Below are 18822 nucleotides of genomic sequence, written 5' to 3'. Positions count from 1 at the left end.
TTTAGGCTAAGTTGGTACTATTTTGATAACAGTGTAGCTACTTGCTTCTCTTGCTATATTTGAGCCACTGCAAAAATAAAATTGTTTAATCTTCAGCTGGGCGTGGTGGCTCACGCCTATAATCCTAGCACTTGGGGAGGCAGAGGCAGGTGGATCCCTGTGAGTTTGAGGCCAGCCTGGTCTACAAAGTGAGTCCAGGACAGCCAAGGATACACAGAGAAACTCTGTCTCAAAAAAAAAAAAAAATCCCACAAATAAACAAAGCAAAACAAAAATTTATTTCATTTTTCAACAGACCATGTTGGACTCAAACCCAATGATCTTTCTTTCACCAAAGAGAAATTCATTTGCAGGTTGGTCTTAAGTGATGCCAGTGTGCATCGTGACTTCTACTGAGAAGAGTCAAGTCCAGTGTGGGGCCTTCACTTTTCCATCGCTCTGTGTAGGTGACAGGTGTGCTGTGTGACGTTTGCCATGTCACTGGACCAGAGACCTTGCAGCAGATACCTGTTGTATTTCTATGTCCTGCAAACATTTTGGAGGGATGGGAGAGATAAGACAGCACGGATATTAATGAAAACATTTATGAATCGTATACATACTGAATTATTTAAATGCATTATCTGTTAGTTTAACATTCACACAAAAAGTCATAGTTTTAAACAAATGAAGCAAAAAAAAAAAAATCAGTTTATGTCGGAGTTCCTGGAGGCATTGTGATCAGAATTAGTGAAGCAATCACCAAAGAGGTCAGAATGAAACCTCGGTTCAGCTTGACTTCCTCCCCTAGGATGGGTCAAATCTTGAGATTCCAATGCCAAGCAGTTTATTTGTGAGCATATTTAAATACAGTACAAAAAGTTTCCAGGCAACAATCAACCCAATCCCAGGTGCAGCATAGTAAAGCTAAAGGCATGACTACACAGAAGCTCCTTTGCAAAGCACATGTGACTCTATAGCTTAAAGGCCTAGACCCTGCTATGGTCATTGATAAGACATAATGGAAGTGAGCTTATGAGAGAGCATACCGTAGAGAGAGCATAGCATAGAGGTCAGCACGCTATAAAGTATATACGACATCCTCCCTAAGGGTGAATTTTATTAACTGGGAGCTGAAGATAAAGGTCTAGGGAGGGAGAGTGTGGAATAGACATTCTGGGGGATTTGGATGAGGTTTGGCTCTACAGATAGCAAAGATCATTAATAGCACCTCCTCTCAGCCTTCTGGCTGGAAAGCAGGAATTTTATTTCCTCCACCCAGGAGACACCCCTGCATGGTTAACGTTCCTGGTTTCCCCAGAGCTAATCTGTGCCCAGATAAAGACCTTGTGCCTTCTACAAGCTTAGTTTAAAGTTGTTTCTTCCTGCTGATCTTGAGGTATGGCAAGGACACACTCAAAACTAAGCCACCTTCATGGTTCGTGGAAATGAAAACCAACCAACAGCGTGCTTGAATGCACTTTATTTGAATCACTTATTTAAGTTTTTTTCTTTTATTATTATTATTATTATTATTAATTACACTTTATTCATTTTGTATCCCCCCATAAGCCCCTCCCTCCTCCCCTCCCGATCCCACCCTACCTCCCCTTTCTGCATGCATGCTCCTCCCCATGTCCAAAAATCAAGAGATTGCTACCAGGGCAAAAAATTAATTCTAAATGGCTTTCAGCACCCTAAATTAGAAATCACCTAGTTATGTGTGGGAGTGCCTATCCAAAGTAGCTATGAAAACATGCAAGTGGATGACTGTTTGATTGATGCCTGTCTGTGTGGATGCCTTTTCTTGCAGGGTCAAATGTTCACTTGACAACCAGTTTGGCCTAAAACCTGGGGACAAGGTACTAGTCCAGGACCTAAGAAAATCTCTCTCTCTCTCTTACACACACACACACACACACACACACACACACACACACACACACCACACCACAACTAAGGGTTGTTTGGGGACATATAAAGCTTTGGCAGCTTTATGTAGGAGCAATTTCATTTGCTCACTTTCCGGTAGCTCCCTGTATGGAAGGCCACAGACAGTTTTCTTTCATGGCAATTTGAAACCAGTACACAAACAACTTGTTCAAAAAACGGAATGACTAGAACAGTTATGTAAATCAGCACTGAGCGCTGCTTGAGAAACCTGCCTGTAATGTCTAATAGTCCTAGCTGGAGCCAGGTATCCCTCTGTCTTCCGGTGGCTCCTGAGAGTGCCCTTGCAAATGTCCATCGGGTGGCATGGCGGTACCAGCTGGTGGTTCTGCCCTTCGGTTGTCTGTCCTTGGAGCTCCTCACTCCCCATATCCCAAGGAGAGTTCACTTTGAATGATCTATGATTCCATAGTTTTTAGAATATCTGAGAAAAAAACTTACCATGTTTTTATAGACATTATTTCACTTGATCTTCACTTTTTTTTTTTTTTTTTTTTTTCAGGGAAAGTGCCATCTACACGGATGAAGGAAACCGAAATTCTGAGAGGCCAGAGGGATTTCAATAAGAGAAGGGAGGCAAATGGTGGTCCTCTGGCTTTGACCCAAAATGATGAGATGTAGTATATTTTGTCAGCCTTAAACATACCCAGACTGAACTGAGTTTATTTTATTTATTCATAGTGTGTATGTGTTTAAGTATGTTGGCAGTTCCGTGCTGCTCAGAGGGTGTGGAAGTCAGAGGACAACTTTTCAGTTCCCTCCTTCCTTGATTTGGTTCCTGGGATGACTACTCAGGTCACCAGGCTGCTTGCCAAGTGCCCACTAAGCCGCCTTGCTGTGAGCTGAATATGTTACAGATCCTCTATTGCTGTCCTGGAGTTCATCAGGTGGGGACCTGCAGAGCCGGGGCGGGGCTCGGTGTGAATGCCGTGGCTGCACTGCTCCTCAGACTACTGTCCTTGTTAGAGAGAAGAACCCTCTGGGAGAGCGGTCGATGCTTTTAACACCTAAGCCACCTCAGCACCCCTCTGGCTTGGTTTACTGACCTTGCAAGGTGTCTTAAGTAGAGGTCACCGAAATGTTACAAGTTAGGGGTCTTGATGTGGTTTGTTTTCTCTGCAGGTTAAAGAATGAGAAGGCAGGAAAAAATATTATACAGAGGACAGCAGGTATCAGCGGGGGAAATCTCAGACAGAGCAGACAGAGTCAGCCAGTCAAGAACAACTTTAATAGCAACACAGAGACACACATGCAGAAGGCATGCAGAGATAAAGGCCCTCTGCAGAGCTGAGGGGAGATTTGGGAGCTGGAAGAGGGGTCCTCATCTACTAACTTAGGGTTGGTCCTTTTGAATAAAGATAGGAAAGCTGACAGGCCCAGCCACAGCTTTGGGATAAGTATGCCCTCATCTTTGTGGGACTACTGGCAGGAGGAAAAACAAACAAACAAACACAAACAAACAAACAAACAAACAAACACCAGTCTCCCCAGGCCTTTGTTTTAAGCTTTTCGGGGTTTGTCTAGTAGAGTGTGAAGGAGGAGCTAGGAACTGACCATTCTTCTATCTGGGGCTTCTCTCCCTATCGGTCTGCCTATCAGGGACTAACTCCTGGTCCCCACAGGCACTGTAGCCTCAGAGCAGCACACAGTGCACCTACCCTCAAAAACCCTGGTCAAGGAAAGCTTTGGCTATGCGGTGTGGCCTCAGAAATGTGGTTTGTATGATGGAGGCGTTTGCTTCCGGGGGAAGGCCTGGAGGAGATCTCCACACCCCTCTCACCACCAGCCAGCTAAAGGAGACACGGCCACCTAGCAAACGGCTGACCACCAGGCCATTTTTACCGTGTTGATGGTCCAGCAGCTTTGACGTGTGGAAGAGGGTGACCCCCGCACCCTCGGTTTCTCAGACCTCACTGATGTAAGCCTGTGTGACTTTCTGCTGCTTTGCCTCTTTTCTGGTGTCCCCGACTTTCCATCTGCATCTTTCTCTTGTATTTGCCTCTCTCTCTCCCTCTCTTTCTCATATTCTGACCTTAGCTCTCTGTAAACATGTAATTATCACTACGTTTTAAAGTAGATATGTTAAAAAGGGAGTTTGGCAGTGAGTTCCAGCATCTCCTGAAGGCTACTGCATTGCAGAAGGTGGCCAGCAGGGGTCAGTCTCTCCCAGTACAACACAAGCGCTGGCTTCCTTGTGCTTTTTCCTTCCTTTATGGACATTTGCTTTTTTTTTGAATGAATCTCTGAAGGAGAAAACTAACTTTTTGTACGGTTTTAAGCAGACTCTTGGTTAGCGTAGGGAGAATAATCATCTCAGACTGGCACAAAGCCACACCCAGAGTTTCATACTGATTCCCCCTTATTAGAAACCCTGCCTGGGATACCGTCTGAGCGCTTGAGCATCATCAAATAGGTGATTCAAATCCCAACTCTTTTTTTTTTTCTTGAAGTTTGATTGACTCATGGCTGCGAATACAAGACCAAAAGCGCGGCCTTGATGTGCGCACCACATCCCAGGACCAGGAATTTTAACTTGATAACACACGTTAACGATTCACAGCTTTAAAGGAAAAAAAAGATCAGAATTAGGACCTAATCGAGAGCCAACATGTCCAGCTCTCATTAAGCCTGAGCATCGGGCTGGAGTATTGATTTGGAGTACAGAGCCACTGGTGACTTTCTTGACCTTGGCAGTTGTCCGGAACCAGTAATCCGTCCTGAGCATTCCCACGCTTCAGACAGAGGGGCAAAAGCAACATTGGTCTCGGGCAGGCCGTCAGGACCGACGCGTGCTCGCCAGTGATTATTCTCAGGGTCAGTCCGTTGGCAATGAAAGGCAGTCCCGTCTCCTCGCTGGGTGATTAAGCTGGGGAGGGCTTCGCATGCTCCCTGGCTACCGTGGTCGCTTCCCCGTGGGCAGCCACAGCACGAGGGGGCGTGTGGCGTGTGCTGTTTACCTAACAAAGGCAGAGCGTTTGCCCATGCTGGCTGGAGCTTAGATTCCAACTAACTAGCAAGCCAGAAATCACCCTGGTTTCCATTCCTGTGGCTCCACAAGGACTTGAGACTGTAAGGTCACTTTGATGCCATCGCTGCCTTTTATCATAGGGATCCCCGGCCAGGGAGGGCTGAAGTTACAGGCCCATGATCAGAGAGCTAACGGTGGCTTTCCAGAGGGAAACCTCGGATGATAAAACTAGATTTAATAAACATGTGGACAAGCCCAAGGCAAGACTCCCAGAGCTTACTTTTTTCCGCGCTTTTTAAACGTGGTTTGGGAATGCTGAGTGACTTTGGCAGTGCTTTCGATGGAAGCAGCTGGGTTGTGCCCTGTGGAACTGGTCCATCAGAACAGATCTTGCCGGCCAGCCGTGGGGAGTGTGGCCCACACTAGAGCATCAGAGTCGCTTCCCGTGACTCCCTCCACTCAAGAACCCACCTTCAGGGACTGAGGTGGAGGCCGGGAGGAAAATGAAGTTCTTCATATCCAGTGGGAGCTTTCAGGCCCAGAGTGGCCTGCCCGAGGTGTATCGACTTTTCCCTTTGCCTAATCCATTCCTGTCCCAGTCCTTCGCAGATATCGATCCTAAATCTGTCTCAGTACCTGCAACAAGCAACTGCTTGGGAAACCTAGAGTGGGAAAAAGTAATCACAGACCCATAAGGTAAATGTCTAGACTCCTTTTGAGGTTTTTTTTTTTTTTTTTAACATAAAAGAAAAAAGGTTTATTTCCTCAATGTCTCAGAAGGGAAGAAGTTGTTGAGTGTTAATATTAAGATTACTTGCAGTAAACTGATTCTCAACACAGCTCACTCAGCTGCATTTTATAATGGGAATAAAAAGTCACTCGATTTTTTTAATTATACGGCTTCGAACTCAGTTCCTTATTACTAATTTATATACATAATAATCATGTAATTAAATAATAATATTTAAACATGTTTCTACCTGTCTTTTATGCTCCATCAACCTTTCCAGTCGTTTCAAAACACTCAAACATCGGCTAGCTGTTGTTGGAGTAAGGGGCCCCCTGCCATCCTGGCTGATTTCCTCTCTGGCTCCCTGACTAGCCAGATGCAGTGAGGGAGGGGAGGAGGGGGGCAATGGTGGCTCCTTTAGGTACACAAGGCTTCATTCTGTTGCCCTGGAAACTTTGGTTCTATCTCTTCCTGGTTCTGCTCTTGACATTTTAATTTTCTAACTGGGTTAAGTTGGAGACTGTTTAGAATCTATGGATTGGATCAGCAAAGAGAGAGAAATCTGAAGGAGTAAGTATTTATTTACTTATTTTTGAGGCTGCGTCTCATGCATTCTAGGCTGCTTGAACTCACTATGTAGCCTTGGATGACCTTGAACTCTTCTCTTCCTGCATCCATCGCTAAGTGCAATCAAAAAAGTCACATATGCAACCCCCTGCATTACAGGAAACATGACATGTATAATTTAACAGTTCGAAGGAGCAATTAAGCCCAAGTCAGCTTTAGAACTGGCGTTAACATGATACTGTGCCAAGATAGCCTGGATCCAACAGGGCCTGGATTTTGAATGTGAGTTAGGGTGATGATAGTATCTTGTTCTTATGTGTATTTCAGGAGACATTCTTTTTTTGTTGTTTTCTTTTTCTTTTTTCTTTCTTTTTTTTTTTTTTGTCGATGGCTTCACTTTTTCTGTTTCTTTGGAAATTTTTTTATTTTAATTTGTATTAATTACACTTTATTCACTTTGTACCCCCCATACACCCCTTTCTCCTCCCCGCCAAATCCCACCCTCTCTCCCCCTTTTCCACGAATGCCTTTCCCCAAGTCCACTGATAGAGGAGGTCTTCCTCTCCTTCCTTCTGATTCTAGTCTATCAGGTCTCAATAGGAGTGGCTGCATTGTCTTCCTCTGTGTCCTGGTAAGGCTGATCCCCCCCTCAGGGGGAGGTGATCAAAGAGCAGGCCAATCAGAGGCAGTCCCTCTTCCTATTACTATGGAAACCACTTGGACACTGAACTGTCATGGGCTACATCTGTGCAGGGGTTTTAGGTTATCTCCATGCGTGGTCCTTGGTTGGAGTATCAGTCTCAAAAAAGACCCCTGTGCCCAGATTTTTTGGTTCTGTCGAGCCAGGAGACATTCTTAATAGAACCATCTCTTAGAAGAAAGAGAATCATATTAAAAAGATTGTGACATGAGTTAGATTTAAGTATTGCAGAATGATGAAAAGCCACATCTGTGAGTCTTGCTTGGAAATTTTATTAAGAGTGAAGACTTAGGGAAAAATAAGAGAACATCACCAAGAAATGTTAGCTTCATTTCTGGTATTTACCAGACACTGATTTGTGAGCTCCTAATGGGACTCCTTTAAATTTTATCTTATGTGTAAAAAAGGAAAGAAACTAATGGTCACACCCTCATCCCAGGACCGGCTTCTCTGGCCTGCTGTCTCAGCTGCTCTGGAGGATTCACATCAGATTGGTAAAATACCTCTTATGAAAGAGTTACTATCTCAAATAATATGAGGCCCTTGTCTGCAGCATCCTCGGAGGGCATGAAGAAGGGGTCTGTGGAGTGAGCAAACCAAAACTTCCCAAAGCACAAACAACATCAAATCAGTGGGCTGTCCCTTAAAAATGATGCATGTCAAGCAAAACATAGGAAAGAACAAAAAGAGAAAAAAAATGAATACTTGAATGAAGATGTGAATGGATTCACGGAATACCTGAAACAGAATTCACAAATGATTCACAATAGAGAGCTGGTAGCAACCGGCAGCCAGGAAGTGAGGGGAGAAATTGCGCTGGCCTTAAAGAAAAAGACAGTTGACAGGAAGGAAGACGGTTAAAAAGACAAGCAGCAGCGAGAAATGCAACAGTGTGTTTCCATTCTAGACAACGCGGCCACGGAATTGCTGACTTCCCAGCTGTGCTAGAATGGCAGGACATGGGCACGCTGGCATTTGTTACTGATGCCGGTGCACAGAGCCTGAGCTCAACACGCGCAGAGCCAGCAGAGACCCGACTTTCAGTGAATTTCCTTTTACAGACTGTTTTGTCTGTGGAGAAATGGCACACCTGTCTAGGTCCTGACCCAATAATAGCAAAGGAGTCTATGTCGACGGCAGTGGCTGTAAGGCCTGTGGCTTTGTGGAACACTTAAAGATTGCCCCGAAAATCAGGATTCAGACAGATTAACCCGGTTGGTCGCCAGGAAAAGGGAATGCGTACAGACTGTGAAGGAGTTCTGGATGTATCCAAATCGCAGAAACCTAAAACGGAAGTACCCGAAGCTGCTAATTTTTGATAAGAATTGGTACAGTTCTTAATTACTACCTCACTGGTATTTTCCAAAGCAGGCCTTTAGAGGTTAGAGCTGGGCACCTGTGGAGGCAAATCTGTATTATAGACACCTTGGTGGCACAAGCCGCCCGTATTCTGTCTATCAAGGGGTACGGGGTGATTGAACTCTCTAGACTCGTGTCTGTGTAGGTGCGTGTCTGTGTGTCTATATTTGAGACAGAGTGTGTGTAACCCAGGTTGTCTTCACACTAGTAACCCTGCCTCAATGTCCTAAGTACTGAGGTTACAGGCATTGCGCCTAGGAACATTCTTTAACGGAAAAAACTTAGACGTTAATAAGTGACTGTGTACTTGATTGTGGCCGTCAGCTTTTTAATAAATTATGAATCAAAACTGACCCCCCCAATCAAAGCACATAGCCTTGAGTTTGTGAATAGATACTTTGTTTCATGTTCTTGATTCAGAATATCAGTTTATTGTAATAGAAATCTATACGCTGTCACAAAATCTGTAACTTCTGGTACTGAATAAAGTTGTATCAGCTGTGAAAAAAAAAAGGAAGCCACGAACTCCTTACAAAATGAAAACATTTTTTTCTCAGTTGTGTTCTAAAACTTTAAAAAAAAAGTATTTCCTCAAAATGTCACCAAGAGAGTATTTGCAGAACTACCCGTTTTTTAAACTCTTTTACTTTTCCTATTTATCCAGCTTCAGAATGGATATGCTGGGCTTCGGCTGAGTGGTTTTCTTTTCTGGCACACTCAGCTGGGCAGCTCACGGTTTCCTGTGTCTGGAATCAGTGGTCCTGTCACCAGGCTCCCTTGTCACATCCTAAGGAGAAAAACTAGAGTACAGTTAGCCCCAGCTAGCCTGGCTTGAACATTTCTTTTTGTCTTTTCTTATTTCACTATCTGACCTTTTAGAGGGTTTCTTCCTCTTTCACTCTACCATCAGCCTTCAGCTCTGCTGATCTTTTCTCTTCCTGTCCTATCATTTCTGGGTTTTATTTTTCCTATCCCCCCCCACCTATGTGTGTGTGTGTGTGTGTGTGTGTGTGTGTGTGTTATCTTCTGGAATGGGAAAGATTTCAGCTCCCTAGAAATGCTGATCACACTTTATAGAGGTCTTGATTGTACTTAATCTAGAATGTTTCACCTGAGATAAACAACGGCTGTTTTTCAGCTGAGTCCTCTTCTCTGCAGCTCAGAGCAGGAGGCCGAAACACACCTTTTTTATTTTTATTATTTTAGTAGTTACTAAAATCATAGAAAAAAAATGTGACATGTGTCTGGGGAAAACAGGGCAATTTAGAGAGGTTTTTATTTTCCCCTTTATTGTTACTATTTTTAGATTTGAGTATCAGTGCTCAGTTTTCAGGTCCCACTGAGGATGCTCTTATTTTTTTTAATTTTAATTTAATTTTATTTTTAATTACACTTTATTTACTTTGTATCCCTCCCTCTAGTTCCCTCCATCCTCCCCTCCCAATTCTTCCCTTTTTCCCCCTTCTCCACGCATGGCCCTCCCCAAGTCCACTGGTAGGGGAGGGTTTCTTTTTCTTCCTTCTGATCCTAGTCTGTTAGGTCTCATCAGGAGTGGCTGCATTGTCTTCCTCTGTGGCCTGGTAAGGCTACTCCCCCCTCAGGGGGAGGTGATCAAAGAGCAGACCAATCAGTTCATGTCAGAAGCAGTCCCTGTTCCTATTACTATGGAACCCACTTGGACACTGAACTGCCATGGGCCACATATGTGCAGGGGTTCTAGGTTATCTCCATGCATGGTCCTTGGGTGGAGTATGAGTCTCAGGAAGGACCCCTGTGTTCAAATTTTTGGTTCTCTTGCTCTCCTTGTGGAGTTCCTGTCCTCCCCAGATCTTACTATTTCTTACTTCTTTCATAAAATTCCCTGCATTCTGCCCAGTTTGGCCATAAGTCTCAACATCTGCTTTGATAGTCTGCAGGGTAGAGCATTTCAGAGGCCCTCTGTGGGAGGCTCCTAACATTTTTCCTGTTTTCTTTTTCTGATGTCCATCCTCTTTGCTTTTCGCAATGCGGATTGAGCATTTTAGCTAGAGTCCTCCCTCTTGATTAGTTTCTTTAGGTGTACAGATTGTAGTAGGTTTATCATATATTATATGTCTATATGAGTGAGTATATACCGTGTGTGTCTTTCTGCTTCTGGGACAGCTCACTCAGGATGATCCTTTCCAGTTCCCACTATTTACCTGCAAATTTCATGATTTCCTAGTTGTTTTTTTTTTTTTTATTGCTGAGTAATATTCCATTGTGTAGATATACCACAATTTCTGTATCCATTCCTCAACTGAGGGGCATCTGGGCTGTTTCCAGCTTCTGGCTATTACAAATAAAGCTGCTACAAACATGATTGAGCAAATGTCCTCATTGTGTATTTGAGCCTCTTTTGGATATATGCCTAGAAGTGGTATAGCTGGATCTTGAGGAAGCACTATTTCTAGTTGTCTGAGAAAGCGCCAGATTGATCTCCAGAGTGGTTGTACAAGTTTACATTCCCACCAGCAGTGGAGGAGGGTTCCCCTTTCTCCACAACCTCTTCAGCATGTGTTGTCACTTGAGGTTTTGATCTCGGCCATTCTGATGGGTGTTAGGTGAAATCTCAGGGTCATTTTGACTTGCATTTTCCTGATGGCTAATGAGATTGAGCATCTCTTTAAGAGTTTCTCTGCCATTCGATATTCCTCTATCGAGAATTCTGTTTAGCTCTGTTCCCCATTTTTAAATTGGATTACTTGATTTGCTGCTTTTCAACTTCTTTAGTTTTTTATATATACTGGATATAGCCCTCTGTCAGATAGGGTTGGTGAAGATCCTTTGCCAGTCTGTAGTCTATCATTTTGTTCTGATGACAGTGTCCTTTACTTTACAGAAGCTTTTCAGTTTCATGAGGTCCCATTTATTGATTCTTGCTCTTAGATGCTCTTATTTATCAAAGCTTGAGTGAAATCTCTCAGTGTTTTCTTAGCCGGATCACACTGGTGTACAGGGGAGCGAGCAGGACACAGGCAGAGCTTCCCATGCCTCCTCCCTGAGCACTCCCTTACTCTGCGCTTACCAGACCCTTATGGCTGACTTCCTGGAAGTTAAATATTGGTGTTAAGAAAGCCAATATGCTCCACGGCCTAGAGATTCAACATCACCCTGGGGCTTTATAGTCAGCCTTTGAAAAGTAACAGCAAGCCATGAGCCAATGGAATTTGTCTGAAGGATTCCTACTGGAAAGCAGGGTCCCTGGAGGTTATGAGTCCTGATGACGTCTGGGGCACAGGCATTTTCTTTTCTTCCCTTAACATCACTGAGACAGCTCATTTCACTGCCACCCTTGAAAGACTAATTTACCTTCCAGTCTAAGCAATCATTCTAAGCATCATTCTATCAATTGCTAATTGAGCTAACCATGAGATGGGATGGATTTAACAGACGGGCATTTATTTTTCTTTGTGTTTTGAAAAACTTGCTCAAGTCATACATTCTACTGGTGATGCAGATGTCATTTCTTGAAGAGTTATATATATTACATATGTGTATATATATATATATCTTTATTTAGAAGTAATTTCATGTTTAAAGATGTTTCTTGAGTAAGAATAACATAAAGAACAGTATTTAATCATCCTAGAGTTCATGTATTGGTGACATTTTACCCATCTGCCATTGATTTGCTGTTCTGTTCCTTTCACTTCCTGCTCTCTCTCTTACCTACATGTGCAATAACGTGTATATTCAGGGAAGCTGCCAATCTGAGGGAACTTTGTTCCATCTCACTAACGTTCAGTGTAGCTGACTTTTGCTTCAGCACAAGATGTGGCCAGGAGGCAGCCTCTGTATTTGTCAGGTCGCTTTAATCCCCAAGACGTTTCTGCAGACTTGACCCCCTTTTTTTTGTGGCATTGAGAGTTTTATGGCAAGGGCCTCTTGTTTCTTAAAAGTAGGAGTCTCAGCACTGTGAATGTTTCGTCATGGCTGGATTCGGTGTACTGACGGCCAGAATGTTGCACCTGTGACCTGTGCTTCTCAGAGAGCCCCTCTGCCCATTGGTAATGCTTTCATCACACAAAGCTGTCGCACCAATTCTCCAGTTGTACATGATCATTATCCCCACCCCCACTCCTTGCAAACAGTTTATGGGGAGATATTTTAAGACATCAACATTTTTATCCAACTGTCCCCTTAGTTCTAGCATGTATTGAGGATTCCTGCCTGAGCCAATGCAGTATTAACACAATGATAAGTGATTCTGTATGCTGTTATTTTTTTTTATTTTATTTTTTATTTTTGGGTGGGGGAAGGCAGCATCTAGAACCCTCCTTTCTCTCAGTGTGTGTGTGTGTGTCTTAGAATACTGTCCTGCCGTAACAAACATACTTTAGACTAGTAAATTTAGAAGTAATAAAATATATTGCTCATGGTTACAGATGCTAAGAAGTTTGAGATCAAGGCACCATCAAAGCCGGCATCTCGTTAGGCTCTTTCCTTCTGAAGAGTGCCTTCTCTGTGTCTTCACAGGCTCCCCAAGGCCTCTCCTTTACTCCCAATCATTAGGACAGGGTCCTGCATAGTCTATTGTAAAAATTTGGGAAACATACACAGTTAAACCACAGCAGTCTGCATTATCTGTATGGACTCAAGGTTCCCGTTTCTGTATTGCATTTCGGTGGTCAGCAGTTATTATGCACAGTTAGGTCAGTGCTTAGATTAATCCAGATCTGGCCAGTGGTAGGCAGGCCTTTCAACCTGGTTTTGAGGGCCTGCCTCATACAGCTGTTATTCTTGTGAGTGCATCTTTACATTCTGGTCTAACGACATAGTCCAGGTTCTCCTGGTATTTAAGGTACCAGGTATTTTATTCCTGGTATTTTTTGGAACCTTGCCATAATTCACTTCTTCAAGGATTTCTGGTTCCTTTTAGTAGAGAACAATATTAAAGATCAAGGTCTGTGTAATAGCTATACTCCTTGACCCTGAGATGTCTTTTTGCAGACTTTTTAGCTAGAAGATCCAGGAATACAGGCAGGTAAACACACACACACACACACACACACACACACACACACACACACACACGCATGCATGCAATACACAGTGCTCACAGATGGATCTACACGTGTTCGCATACATACCCCACATAGCCACATTTAACCTACCGCGTCTGCGTTAGAATCTCTAGTTCATAGTCATTGCCTTCTGTGGTGATTAGGGTAAAACCACCTCGACATGTCCCATCCTGATCATGGAAGATTGACTAGTTGGCAAAAAGCATGGAGAGCTTTACCACCACAGTTTCATATAGGCCCCTGTGCTATTATCTTAAGAAAAACCAGCCATATTCTAACTGGGATGAAGTCATCTTTATCCTAAACCATGAACATAGCTTTTTAACAAAAATTGTAAGTCTTGCTGCCAACCAGTAAAACCCACATCCACCCATCACACCCTCTGACTCCACAAACTGCAGTCTGAAACCATGGCCCTGTCAGCCTCCTCCTTTGGTCCACGGTGGTATGGAGAGGGTCTTCAACCACCAGGGCTGGGCCGCATCAGACCACCTTCCCCATTCCTCATTTGCTGTTTCTTCTTTCATGGAGAGAGCCATGGCTTCCAGGAGCTTCCGTGCATGCGTCCGTTGTTTCCTCAGTCCTATAGCATGAAAACAATGGCCCCGCTCACATAGAACATACAAAAGTAAATAAATAAACCCACTGGAATGAATCCAGGGTCTTCACTTTCCTGTTCTCCCATTTTCCCATCCTGACCGTGACCTAGGGCACAGAAGATTGTGATGAAAATTATATAATAACAAGCTATTATTACACGATAACTCCAGTTATGTGTTTTTGAGAAACGGTTTTGACCCTCTGCTGTGATTATAATTTTCATTTGACACACACTTGAGCTAATTTGCTGCACTGTCCCCTCTCTGCCCTGTTAGCTTTGTTTTCGTAGCTGAGGGAATTTTAGTCGTTTAGAAAAAAAATATTTTCTCTCTCTTTAGATTTATTTATTCATTTGGAATTTCATGCATGTATGTAAGTATTTTGATCACCCCCCCAATTATCCTCTATTTCCCAGTCCTGACGAACCCTTCCCAACAAGATCCCTCCTGCTTTCATGTCTTTTGTTTTTTTTGTGTGCTGCTGCATTAAGTTAGAAGTGCTTGCATGAGTTATTGCCTGAGGTAGGTTGTTTATTGAGCTTACCAGTGTGGCTACTCCACTAAAGGATGTGACCCTACTTTGCCAGCAACCACAACTGCCTACAGCTCCTCGGGGAGGAGAGAAACCTCATGAGCCCCTCCCTGCTCTGTGACAGAGGCTCTCTGGCCCCAGACTTGTGCGGGTAACCACTGTTGCTCCTGTGTGCTCATGGACGCCACAGCCATGTTGTTTCTGGAAGACTGTATTTCACAGTCCTCCTTTTTGTCCCCACTCCGACCTTCTCTCCGCCTCTCCTCTGTGATGTTCTCTGGGCGTTTTCATGAGTATATTAAACATTAACTTCTTTCCAAAGATAAAAAGGTAAAAGCAGGTAGATAGTGTTCTTCCCTCCATATTCCCTCCATAGTCACCAGCACCCCTTCAAGTCAGCCGGCCTCCCCCTCCTCTTCCTCCTCCTTCCTCTTCTATCTTCTGTAACGATAAACAGAAACATCAAATTTTGTTTTTCTGTAAGCCACATCACAGTGTGATGTATCTTTTTCAGTGGGAGGATGTTTTCACTTTATGTGATCTGTTGGCCAATATTCGCCTTAGTAAAGGACTTGCTCACTCCTTTGCAGAAGGGCATGGTAAACATTGTGTGTGCATGTTTCAAGGGTTATTGATCCTCGTAAAAATTTTCAATTACATACCAATGCCACAGGGAATAAACTTTTGCATGGATTTCAAATTGTTAAAGGGATATTTTGGGGATAAATTTACAGAAGCAGGATTCCTGGGGTTGAAGAGTGAATTCCATGCAATTTTAAGTGTTCTATGGGGTTGAAGCTTTTTGTATCCCCAATGATAATGTATGAAAGTCTTGCTTCTCGACGCCCTCTGCTGAAGTTTATCAACTTTTCCAAATCTGATTGCCAACTTGTATCTTGTGATTTTAGCCACTGTGCATCATTACTAGTATTAATGAAGTTAATATCTTTTCATGTATGTGAGGAAACATTTCAAACCCTTTTGTGGAAATTGTCCATTTCTATTTTTTTTTTGCCCATTTATTGATAGTATTTTTCTTTGTCCTCTCAACTTTAAAGTTTTTTTCTTTATTTATTTGGGATACTAACCCTTTATCTGTGATATATCAATACTATGTATGTTACAAATATTTCCTTCTGGCTTATAGTTTGTGATTTGACATTGACTATGTCACTTTTAGTCTTACGGTTAAAACCATTTAGTTCAATTATCATTATTTTCTTCAGTTGCCCCTGGATTTGGTTTCAGTCTCATAGCCTGTGTCACAGAGAAACATACTCTTATGCCCTGTACTTGTGTAGGTTCATTTTTTAAAACTCAGATCTTGGATTGATGTGGAATTATGTCTCTATATCATGTGAGGAATTGATCAAAAATTTTCCAAATAAATAATTTGTTTTCTGACATAACTTATATAAAATTTATCATTGTGTCAGCTATTTGAATGATATGCTGGATTCTATATCTACTTAAGCTTTACTGTATGTTTCAGATGTTTGTATACACACACACACACACACACACACACACACACACACACACACACTTAAGTAGTTACCAGTCATAAGGTTTAAAATTAAGCCACTACCTAAAGCTTTCTTTATTACCACTCCTGGAGTTTGAATCTTGCATGGCAATGACAGCAGTAGCTGGTCAAACTTCTCTTAACACCACTTGAGATAATACAGAAATGCTGGCTTCTGAGCCCAGAAGGTAGGACCTTATTTTACATCAGCTGAAACTGCGACACAGTTTCATGAGGTCCCATTTATTGATTGTTGATCTTAGAGCCTGTCCTGTTGGTGCTCTGTTCAGGAAGTTGTCTCCTGTGCCAATGAGGTTAAGACTCTTCCCCACTCTTTCTTCTAAAAGGTTTGCTGTGTCTGGTTTTATGTTGAGGTCTTTGATCCACTTAGACTTTAGTTTTGTGCAGGGTGATTAATATGGATCTATTTCCATTTTTCTACATGTGGACATCCAGTCAGACCAGCACCATTTGTTGAAGATGCTATCTTTTTTCCATTGTATGGTTTTGGCTTCTTTGTCAAAAATCAAGTTTCTGTAGGTGTGTGGGTTTAATTCTGGGTCTTCATTTCGAGTCCATTAATCCACCTTTCAGTTTCTATCCAGGACCATGCAGTTTTTATTACTGTTGCTCTATAGTACAGCTTGAGATCAGGGAATGGAGATACCTCCAGATGATCTGTTATTGTACAGGATTATTTTTAGCTATTCTGGATTTTTTTTTCCCATATGAAATTGAGAATGGTTCTTTCAAGGTCTATAAAAATTGTGTTGGTATTTTGATGGGAATGGCATAAAATCTGTAGATTGCTTTTGGTAGGATGGCCACCTGCTCAGAGGAAGCCCACAGGCTGCTCAGTTTTCACGTGGGTTCCCTAGTAAGGGGATCAAGGGTTGTCTCTGACATGAACTCAGTGGCCAGCTCTTTTTTATCACCTCCCCCTGAAGGCTGTAGCCTTGCCAGGCCACAGAGAGTGATAATGCAGCCAGTCCTGATGAGACCTGATAGGCTAGGGTCAGATAGAAGGGGAGGAGGACCTCCCCTATCAGTGGATTAGGGGAGGTGCGGAAGGGGAGAAAAGGGAGGGTAGGTAGGATGGGGAGGAGATGGGGGGGCTACAGCTGGCATACAAAGTGAATAAATTGTAATAAATAATAAATATATAAAGAAAGAAAGAAAACGAAAGAAAGGAAAGAAAGAAAGAAAATGCAGCACAGTAAAGATGGAGCAGAAGCCACTGGATTCTTTTCTAAGATGGCCTCAGAGGAGAGGTGCCAGCCTGTCTGAGGCAAATATCCAGGGGGCATGTGTGACAGTCATGGTTACATTATCTGCGTGATGGCACATACAACACAGGAGGGTGACTCAGAGAGTTAGAGCTCATTCTGTGACCACTGTGGCTGCTGGAAAGAAACTCACATTTGGTGCTTCCGCAGCTGCCGTTCCAATTTCATTTGCCCATAATACTGAGTTCTGTGGTTTTCGGTCTTTTCGTTGTACCCATTGCTTAGCCAGCGAAGGGCTCTGGGCGATTTGTTTTTGTGACAAAACCCCATTTAGCTTACAATGACAGGTGGCTTCTCTGCTTCTGTGAGGTTGGAATTTAGACCAAAGGAGTGCATCTGAGAGAGTTTAGGATTATACATCTTATGATGGTGCCTCATACAACCCTGATATGTTCTTTCAGTACCAGAGGTGTAAACGGTTATGCACAGAGATGATAACCAATCTAACTCTCCAGCTGACTTCTGCAGGGCCTTTGTCTATTCTGTGAGGTAGAGCGCAGAGGCACTCTCTTCTGTCATTATTTTTTAACTGAGCTCTCTCAGAAAATTTTGTTTTCCTCTGACCGTCCTTCCTTGCCTTAGCTCAGGGGCTGTTGTGGTTCTAACATCTGTTATGTCCTCTTGCTACAAATAAAATTCTAGGCACACAGGGTGCACAGCTGCCCATTTTACTGTGTGACAATAAAATCATAGAGGATGGGGACCATTGGCCTTTAGGACCATTGGCGTGGTCTTAATGCTTTGCGGGTTTAAAACTTCAACCTGGCATTAAACACAGGGAATTTTCTGTTTACTGTCCAAGAGTACACAGCAGCAGTGGAACAGTTAAACTTAGCTTTCTGGCAAAGACTTGAATATCTATCCTCTGGCTTTCCCTGGTTCTCATCTGTATTTCAGAACACAAAATTAACACGGATTTAATTTGGGTGAAATCTGCCTACTAAATGATGCTTGCAAATAACACATTCATCCATTAGCATTTGGGATTTTGATTAAACCATTTTGCAAGTAATTTCACATTAGTGGCTGTTAAAGAATATATTTTGAAAGGGAAAAATATGTTTTGGCATTTATCACTTTGAAATTCTCTGCATTCTATCGAAATCTATGCAAATTTTAATGCAGCCTTTTAATGTACAGCTGAACTGTTCTGATATCAGCACTTAATAGTCTACTGTGCGTTGCCGTCATTGCTAAAAACCAAAGACACACAATGGCTTCCTTTGTACTTTCAGCATTGTTCCCTCAGCTTATTAGCTGCAGTTGGATATAGCCTCTCCATTTTTGTCTTGACTTTTTCTGTGTCATTGCTCTCCCCAGAGCCTCTGGGGCACACGGTCTGCAGGTGCCTTTGCCTCCTCACGTACTGGATTCTACCCATTGCTTCCCTACTTTGGAAGCTTCTCCATCTCATATGCCAACAACCTCTGGTTATCTCTCAAAGGTGCCTTGAATTATTCTGACTGGCCCTTCAGTTTCATATGAAGGCAGCAGCTTGGTACTGTAGGATCCATGACTTGGACAAAGAAGATGAATCCAGTGCTGATGTCCTCCATGGGTTACATATTGTTTGATCCCTTTC

General features: G+C 42.9%; 1 pseudogene; it reads left to right on the top strand.

Annotated features, from left to right (window-relative positions):
* Positions 1-5400: 5400 nt before the first annotated feature.
* On the top strand, positions 5401-8213 carry LOC129668792 (zinc finger CCHC domain-containing protein 9-like; annotated as a pseudogene).
* The last annotated feature ends 10609 nt before the right edge of the window (positions 8214-18822 follow it).

This window comes from Psammomys obesus, unplaced genomic scaffold (genome assembly GCF_907164565.1).
Source record: "Psammomys obesus unplaced genomic scaffold, mPsaObe1.curated_primary_1811, whole genome shotgun sequence".
NCBI classification, from domain to species: Eukaryota; Metazoa; Chordata; class Mammalia; order Rodentia; family Muridae; genus Psammomys; species Psammomys obesus.
Note: the sequence above shows the minus strand (reverse complement) of the source record. Positions and strands in the feature narration are given on the sequence as shown.